This window comes from Myotis brandtii, unplaced genomic scaffold (assembly GCF_000412655.1).
Source record: "Myotis brandtii unplaced genomic scaffold, ASM41265v1 scaffold329, whole genome shotgun sequence".
In the NCBI taxonomy this organism is placed as follows: Eukaryota; Metazoa; Chordata; class Mammalia; order Chiroptera; family Vespertilionidae; genus Myotis; species Myotis brandtii.
In genome coordinates this window covers 713,070-720,610 of record NW_005362676.1, presented here as the reverse complement: position 1 = coordinate 720,610, position 7,541 = coordinate 713,070, and the positions used below count along the sequence as shown (strand labels likewise).

Genomic DNA, 7,541 nt, shown 5'->3' with positions numbered 1-7,541 from the left:
GCCGGGGGAGAGTTGCCTGATCGGGGACTCTGCCTGCGCCCCGGTTCCTCCGACCTGGACGCGGCGATCGCGGGAACGCCGACAGGAGGCCCTGAGCGCGCAGGGCCTGGGAGGCAGCCGGGTCTGGTGCCCACATTGGGGTTTTCTCTGGGATTGCATTGCGTTTTAAAACATATGTTTTTATTGATGTCAGAGAGGAAGGGAGAGGGAGAGAGAAACATCAATGATGAGAGAGAATCATGGACCGGCCGCCTTCTGCGCGCCCCCTACTGGCGATGGAGCCCGCAACCCGGCATGTGCCCTGACGGGGAATCGAACCCTGACCCCCTGGTCTGTCTCTTTTAAGGACACGTGTGACTGGACTTAGGGCCCAGCTCTGTAAACCAGGATGATCGCATCTTGAGGTCCTTAAGTTAATTACACCCGCGAGGTCCCGTCCTCCTGCTCCTGGGGTTGGGAAGTGTGGGGAGCAGGGTCCCCCTTCAACCCTGGACAGACCCCAAGGCCAGTTCAACTCCTGCTGGTCAGCGGGTGTGAAGCCCAAACAATAGTTACTCTTGTCTCTTTTATGTGAAATATATTTTCATATTGATTTTATTGTTCTCATGGGTCTTGATTATTGCAACGAGTGCTTTTAGGAGTGTTTGTACTGATCTTGGGCGGGGGGGAACGGGGTGCTATTTCATTCTCTTCATGCTTCTAAATATATTCCTCCTGGTTATTTTTTTTTAAAATATATTTTTTTATTGATTTTCTTTAAGAGAGAGGAAGGGAGGAGAGGGGGATAGAAACATCGATGATGAGAGAGAATCATGGATCTGGCTGCCTCTTGCACGCCCCCTACTGGGGATGGAACCCGCCACCAGGGCATGTGCCCTGACCGGGAATGGAACCGTGACTCTCAACCATGAGCCACACCAGCCGGGCATATTTGATTCCGTAATGATTGTAGGCCACGAAGCATTCATTCATTCATTCATTCGTTCATTCATCATTCATTCATTCATTCATTCCAGTCATCATCCAATAATCAGATTCTGAGAATAGTGAGAGCTGCCAGGCATTGAACTTCTTACCTGCGGGTCCCTGTGTAAGTGCTTTGCAAGCATCCTCTCATTTAACCTGCAGCCCCTAGGGGGCGCTGTATGCCTCCAGTTTTTCAAATGAGCCAGTGACTTACCCAGAGCCACACATCAGGTTTTATGCCAATCATTAGGGTTAAAAACACATTTGAGCAGGGACATGACCGTCTAGAGCTGGAAACAGGTACAAAAAGCCTGGCAAGTGTCTTATCGAATGTTGTTTTCCCAACAGTGGCCTACTCATGGGATGGGGTGCAAATGCCCTAGCTGGTGTGGCTCAGTGGGTAGAGCGTCGGTCTGCGGACTGAAGGGTCCCACGTTGGAATCCGGTCAAGGGCACATGCCTGGGGTGGGGGCTCGATCCCCAGGGCATGCAGGAGGCAGCCGATCCATGACTCTCTCTCATCATTGATGTTTCTATCTTTCTCTCCCTTCTTTTGTGAAAGTATCCTATATAATAAAAGGCTAGTATGCACATTGTCCCCTTGACCGGGAGTTCGACTGGGAGTTCGACCAGGGGGTGGGGCGGCCGGCCAACAGCCTGCGGCCCCTCCCCACAGCTGGCCTAGCTCTATTGTCCTAATTGGGGCAGGCCGGCTGGACCCCACCCGTGCACGAATTCATGCACTGAGCCTCTAGTATTTTTTTAAAAATATATTTTATTGATTTTTTACAGAGAGGAAGGGAGAGGGATAGAGAGAAACATCGATCAGCTGCCTCCTGCACATTCCCCACTGGGGATGTGCCCGCAACCAAGGTACATGCGCTTGACTGGAATCGAATCTGGGACTCTTCAGTCCGCAGGTCGATGCTCTATCCACGAGCCAAACCGGTCAGGGCACCTCTAGTATTTTTTTTAAAAGAAAGAAAATAAAAGGAAATGGCTATAGTATCCAAGTTCTTGCTTGGTTTCTTTAATGAGCAAATTACAGGCAGTTGCACACATCATCATAAGTATATGACTCAAAGCCATTTTAATATTAACCTATTAAGTGAGCTCTTAAGGTTTCTGAAGCCTTATACTTATGAAGGAAATTAGCATTTTACTAGGTTCTGCTGAAGCATTCTTCAGAAAGCGTCAGGATTAGGGTGACGTCAGCTGCTTTGTGTGTATTTATCGGTATCTCCAGGCTCCTGTGCTCACGCCCTTGTTTGGAATCCCCCTCCATTGGGGGAAGGCTGCTTTGTTCTCTTGAGGTGGCCATTGCTGTCCATTGCTGATATTTAAAAAGAAATATGTTGTAGAAGGTTTATTAAGTCTTCCTTTTGTTCTTGTATAACTTTTTTATCATCTTGATTATTTTTGCCCAGTTCTTTTTTATTCTTTATATACATATGTGTATATCTATATATAAAAGCCTAAGTGACCGTCTGGCCATCTGACCGGTAGCTGTGACGCACACTGACCACCAGGGGGCAGACGCTTGACGCAGGAGCTGCCGAGCTGCAGTGACGTGGCAGCTGCGGTTCTCGGGTGACGCACCCAGAACCAGAGAGGAGGGAGCCCAATTTCGGGGTGCGTCACAAGAGAACTGCCTTCTCGCAATCCGGGACCCCTCGGGGGATGTCGGAGACCCGGTTTTGGCCCGATCCCTGCAGGCCAGGCCAAGGGACCCCAATGATGCACAAATCCGTGTACCAGGCCTCTAGTATATATATAATCAACCTAATTTAAGCATGCTAGTCCAATCTAGCTAATATCACATACTAATTTAATCAGCCCGATACAAGCTGGCTTATCGCATAAATTGATTTAAGCAAACTAATCCAATAAGGCTGATCCCATCCACTGATTCAATCAACCAGATCTATCTAGCTAATCTAACTGAAAGCTTGACTAGGCAAAAAATGTAAAGCATGGCTCGGCAAAAAGTCAAGTATTGATTCTTTGCTGAGTCATGGTATTGATTCTTTGCTGAGTCCTGTTGCCAATTTTTTGCAGAGTGTGGCTCAGTAGGGGGCGTGCAGGAGGCAGCCGATCGATGTTTCCCTCTCATCAGCGTTGCCCTCTCTCTCTCTCCCTCTCCTGTCCTCTCTCTGAAATCAATAAAAACATATTTTCTAAAAATACGCCTTTAATACATTTTTAAAAACGCATTCCCCCTTCTTGCAGGGTAACGCCATCCTCTGAGAATGGTGCTACTTCTAGTAACAGCCAAGGAAAGCCTTCCCTCAGGCGAATCAAAGGGAGACTACACAGAAGCAAAAGCCTCGACAGCGTTGATTTCTGCGAACTCACTGTGAGTACATGGGTCCGTGCTTTTCTCATGTTTCAAAGAACATGAGCAATTTTCATTTCTTTTTAAAAAAAATTTTTTTCATGAAAATACAACAGGCTTATGTTTGCGTAAGCATTTTTTATTTTTTATTTTTATTTAGTAAAGACGGATTTATCCAGCACGTTACTAACCAGCATGCTTTCTTAACTGGTAGCCGTATGGTTCATTTATAATAAATGGTTCATAATGGTGGATTCTGATTCAAATACCGCGATAAAGAAATGCTTCCTGAATACTACAAAAATTGAATTAAGTCTGGTGGAGTCAATTTGTAATGTGGTATAATATAATGTGTAATATAATGCAAAGTATAATATAAACATCTTAGAAAATGACAAATCCACGTATTAATTACAAATACTTATTTGATAAACCTCAGACACCTTAGTCATGGTTTTGACTTTTTGCTGTCACGCATTTTGATTTCTTGCTGAGTCATGGTTTTGCATTTTTTTTTTTTGCCGAGTCATGCTTTTGACTTAGAAGATAGTTATTCTAATACTAGAGGCCCGATGCACGAAATTTGTGCAAGAGTAGGCCTTCCTTCCCCGGGCTGCTGGCACCAGCTTCCCTCTGGCACCCGGACCCGGGCTTGATTTCTTGCTGAGTCATGGTTTTGCATTTTTTTTTGCCGAGTCATGCTTTTGACTTAGGAGATAGTTATTCTAATACTAGAGGCCCGATGCACGAAATTTGTGCAAGAGTAGGCCTTCCTTCCCCGGGCTGCTGGCACCAGCTTCCCTCTGGCACCCAGGACCCGGGCTTTTCTTGCAGCCCTGGCTTTGTCTGGAAGGTCATCCGGAAGGACGTCCGGTCTAATTAGCATATTACGCTCTTATTATTATAGATTATTAGGACAGATCTCAGTGTGCTTAATGATGGTGTTTTCCATTCTAAGTGATTGACGCAAAGGGTTTTATTTTTTTCCAAGCTAAGCGACAGGTTTTCAAACGGATATGTGATAAATTTATGCACGTTCTTTTCCTAGGAATTGTATTGTCCTAGTCCATAAGAGAGCTCAGTGCCATAAAGAGACTACTAGAACTTTCTTTGCTGTGAGAAGGTTTTATTCTTTAAAAAAAATTTTTTTTTAAATATATTTTTATTGATTTCAGAGAAAGGAAGGGAGATGGAGAGAGAGAGAGAGGAAACATCAATGATGAGAGAGAATCATGGATCGGCTGCCTCTTGCACACCCCCCAATGGGGATGGAGCCCACAACCCGGGCATGTGACCCAGCCAGGAATCAAAATGTGGCCTCCTAGTTCATAGGCCAACGCTCAACCACTGAGCCACGCTGGTTGGTCTTTTCCTTTCTTTTTTTAACCTCCAGAGGAGGACTAATGTAATTTTTCATGCAGCCACAGAACAAAAAGAGCCATGACTGCTTCCAAGTCTACCGAGCTGATGTCATGGATCTGACAGTTGTCACATTTCTCTGACAGTTACGGCCTCCCCCCCAATCTGTGCACAGGGCCCACGCCAGAGGAACTCACCCTGGGGTGCTGTGCTGTGCTGTGCTCATGGTGATGAGCTGGGGCGGCGTGGGGGTGGAGAGGGACATGTGAAGGTAGTTGGTGACATTGGCCAAGGGCACTGGGGCGGGCACGCCGGCCAGAGGAGGTTGCAAATATAGAAATACAAAGATAGAATTTTTTTTTTCCATGTGTGCTGAGTGAGTACATTTAGGGAAAGAATTATTTCCTAGCTAAAGTGGACCAGCTGGCCCGGCCAGCGTGGCTCAATGGCCAGCGTGAGCATCGACCTCTGAACCAGGAGATCATGGTTCCATTCCTGGTCAGGGCACGTGCCCAGGTTGTGGGCTCCATCCCCAGTTGGGGGAGGGGGCGTGCAGGAGGCAGCCGATCCATGATTCTCTCTCATCATTGATGTTTCTCTCTCTCCCCCCACCTCTTTCTCTGAAATCAATAAAAATCTGTGTAAAATAAATAAATAAACAAAGTGGGTCGGCTGTGGCTTTTCAGACACGATCCTGTATTATTTCATGTCTTTGCACTCATTGAACTGCATGGTTTGAGTTCCACGTTGTTATTGAACAGATTAATAATCTCCGGGAAATGCAATCAATGATGTAGTATGTCGGCGTCTGTGTGCAGAGAAGTTCAAGTATATGGACAGCATGGGTTGTTGAGGTCTTGGAAACCGATGCCCATGCGTCCCTGTTGGTGCAAATGAAATCGTCGTAACTCAATCTGGTGTTTCTGCGACTTCTGAGTTTTAGAATGAGAAATGGAGCCCTAACTGGTTTGGCTCAGTGGAGAGCGTCGGCCTGCGGACTGACGGGTCCCAGGTTCGATTCCGGTCAGGGGCATGTGCCTTGGTTGCTGGCACATCCCCAGTGAGGGGTGTGCAGGAGGCACCTGATCGATGTTTCTAACTTGCTGTCTCTCTCCCTTCCTCTCTGTAAAAAATCAATAAAATATATTTTTAAAAAAAGAATGAGAAATGGAAGTTGCAGAACATTTTCTATTTTAGGGAAGCCCAGATCTTTAAAAGTATATATATATTGTTATTGATTTCAGAGAGGAAGGGAGAGGGAGAGAGAGAGAGAGAGAAACATCCATGATGAGAGAGAATCATGGATCGGCTGCCTCCTGCACACCTCCCACTGGGGATCGAGCTTGCAACCTGGGCGTGTGCCATGACTGGAATCAAACCGTGACCTCTCGGTTCCTAGGTTGTCGCTCAACCACTGAGCCACGCCATCCGGGCTGACGTGGATATTTTAGATCTAAATCTTCTCCCTGGGCCCAAGACAGGGGGCCGGCTACGGAGCAGGTCAGCGGCCACACGGGGGCAGGACTTCCCAGCCAGTGGCGCCGGCAGCCTGGCCAGGTGTCCAGAGGGGTCCTTCTGGGTTAGAGAACTTCATTCTTGCGGCTTCTCACCCATTGAATCACCGCCTCCATTGATTCCTGGACTTCCATGTGCAAATGAAAAGGGAAAAACCTTTCTAATTGGAAATGATGTGGGTTGTTTGAGTGGCTGGAAACAGTTGATCTGTGGAGAGATGCTGTTTCAGGCGGAGTGGAGTTTCGGGCCACCCTGTGCTGATTGAAAGGTGATTTATGGCTCAGCCGGTGTGGCTCAGTGGTGGGGGGTTGACCTATGAACCAGAAGGTTACTGTCAGGGCACGTGCCCGGGTTGTGGACTTGATCCCCAGTGTGGGGCGTGCAGGAGGCAGCTGATCCATGATTCTCCCTCATCATCGATGTTTCTCTCTCCCTCTCCCTCTCCCTTCCTCTCTGAAATCAATGTAAATATAGTTTTTTAAAAAGAGAGAAAGAAAAAAACCCTACAAAGAGTCATTGCTAATAACAAGTTCAGAAGTCAAATAGAAAGCCTTTATTTTATTTTTTAAATATATTATTGATTTCGTCGGAGAGGGAGAGAGAGAGAGAAACATCCATGATGAGAGAGAATCACAGATCGGCTGCCTCCTGCACGCCTCCTAGTGGGGATCGAGCCCACAACCCGGGCATGTGCCCCCGACGGGACTCGAACCCAGACTGGTCTTCAGTCCGCAGGCCAGCGCTCTATCCACGGAGCCAACCAGCCGGGGCAGAAAGCCTTTAACATGGAATGAAATTCAAGGAGAAACTTGAGAATAAGTTCCCTGTTGAAGGAAGAGGAAAGAAATGGTGCGTGGAGGCCTTTTGAACTCCCTGGAGAGCTGCGTGCCAGGGTGACAACGCCTGGGCGGCCCACTGGGCTGCCGGGTGTGTGCCAAGGAGCACACAGGGTTTCCGTGAGCGAACGGGAGAGGCATCCGTGGAATGAGGAAGAAGGCGGGTCTCGTCACTTCACCGTGATGTCATTTCTCCAGAAAAGTCCCGAGGGGGGAGAGGGGGACCTCTGTTTCCCTCGTGGCGGGCGTGGGTATCACCTCGCCGCCTTCCCACGCTTCACTTCCTGGTTCATCCTAACCGACACGGAGACCACGGCTATTGTGGAAACTTGAGTTGTTGGACATTTTTATTTTTTATTAACTGTGATGTCCTTCCATAGTGGATTGTTTATTTTTTTAAAAATCTTTATTGTTGAAAATACTACATAGATCCCCCTTTTTCCCCATGAACCCCTTCTAGTCCGCCCCTGCTCCCCCACCCCAGGCCTTCACCCCCCTATTGTCTGTGTCCATGGGTTATGCATCTAGGC

General features: G+C 47.5%; 1 protein-coding gene across 2 annotated transcripts in view; it reads left to right on the top strand.

Annotated features, from left to right (window-relative positions):
- The first annotated feature begins 3,208 nt into the window (after nucleotides 1-3,208).
- TJP1 (tight junction protein 1) overlaps nucleotides 3,209-7,541 on the top strand; it is an 89,012-nt gene continuing 84,679 nt past the window's right edge. For both annotated transcript variants that reach the window (XM_014543599.1, XM_014543598.1), the window contains exon 1: nucleotides 3,209-3,322. The gene's annotated coding sequence lies outside the window, so the exon portion shown is untranslated. The remainder of the gene's footprint in view (nucleotides 3,323-7,541) is intronic.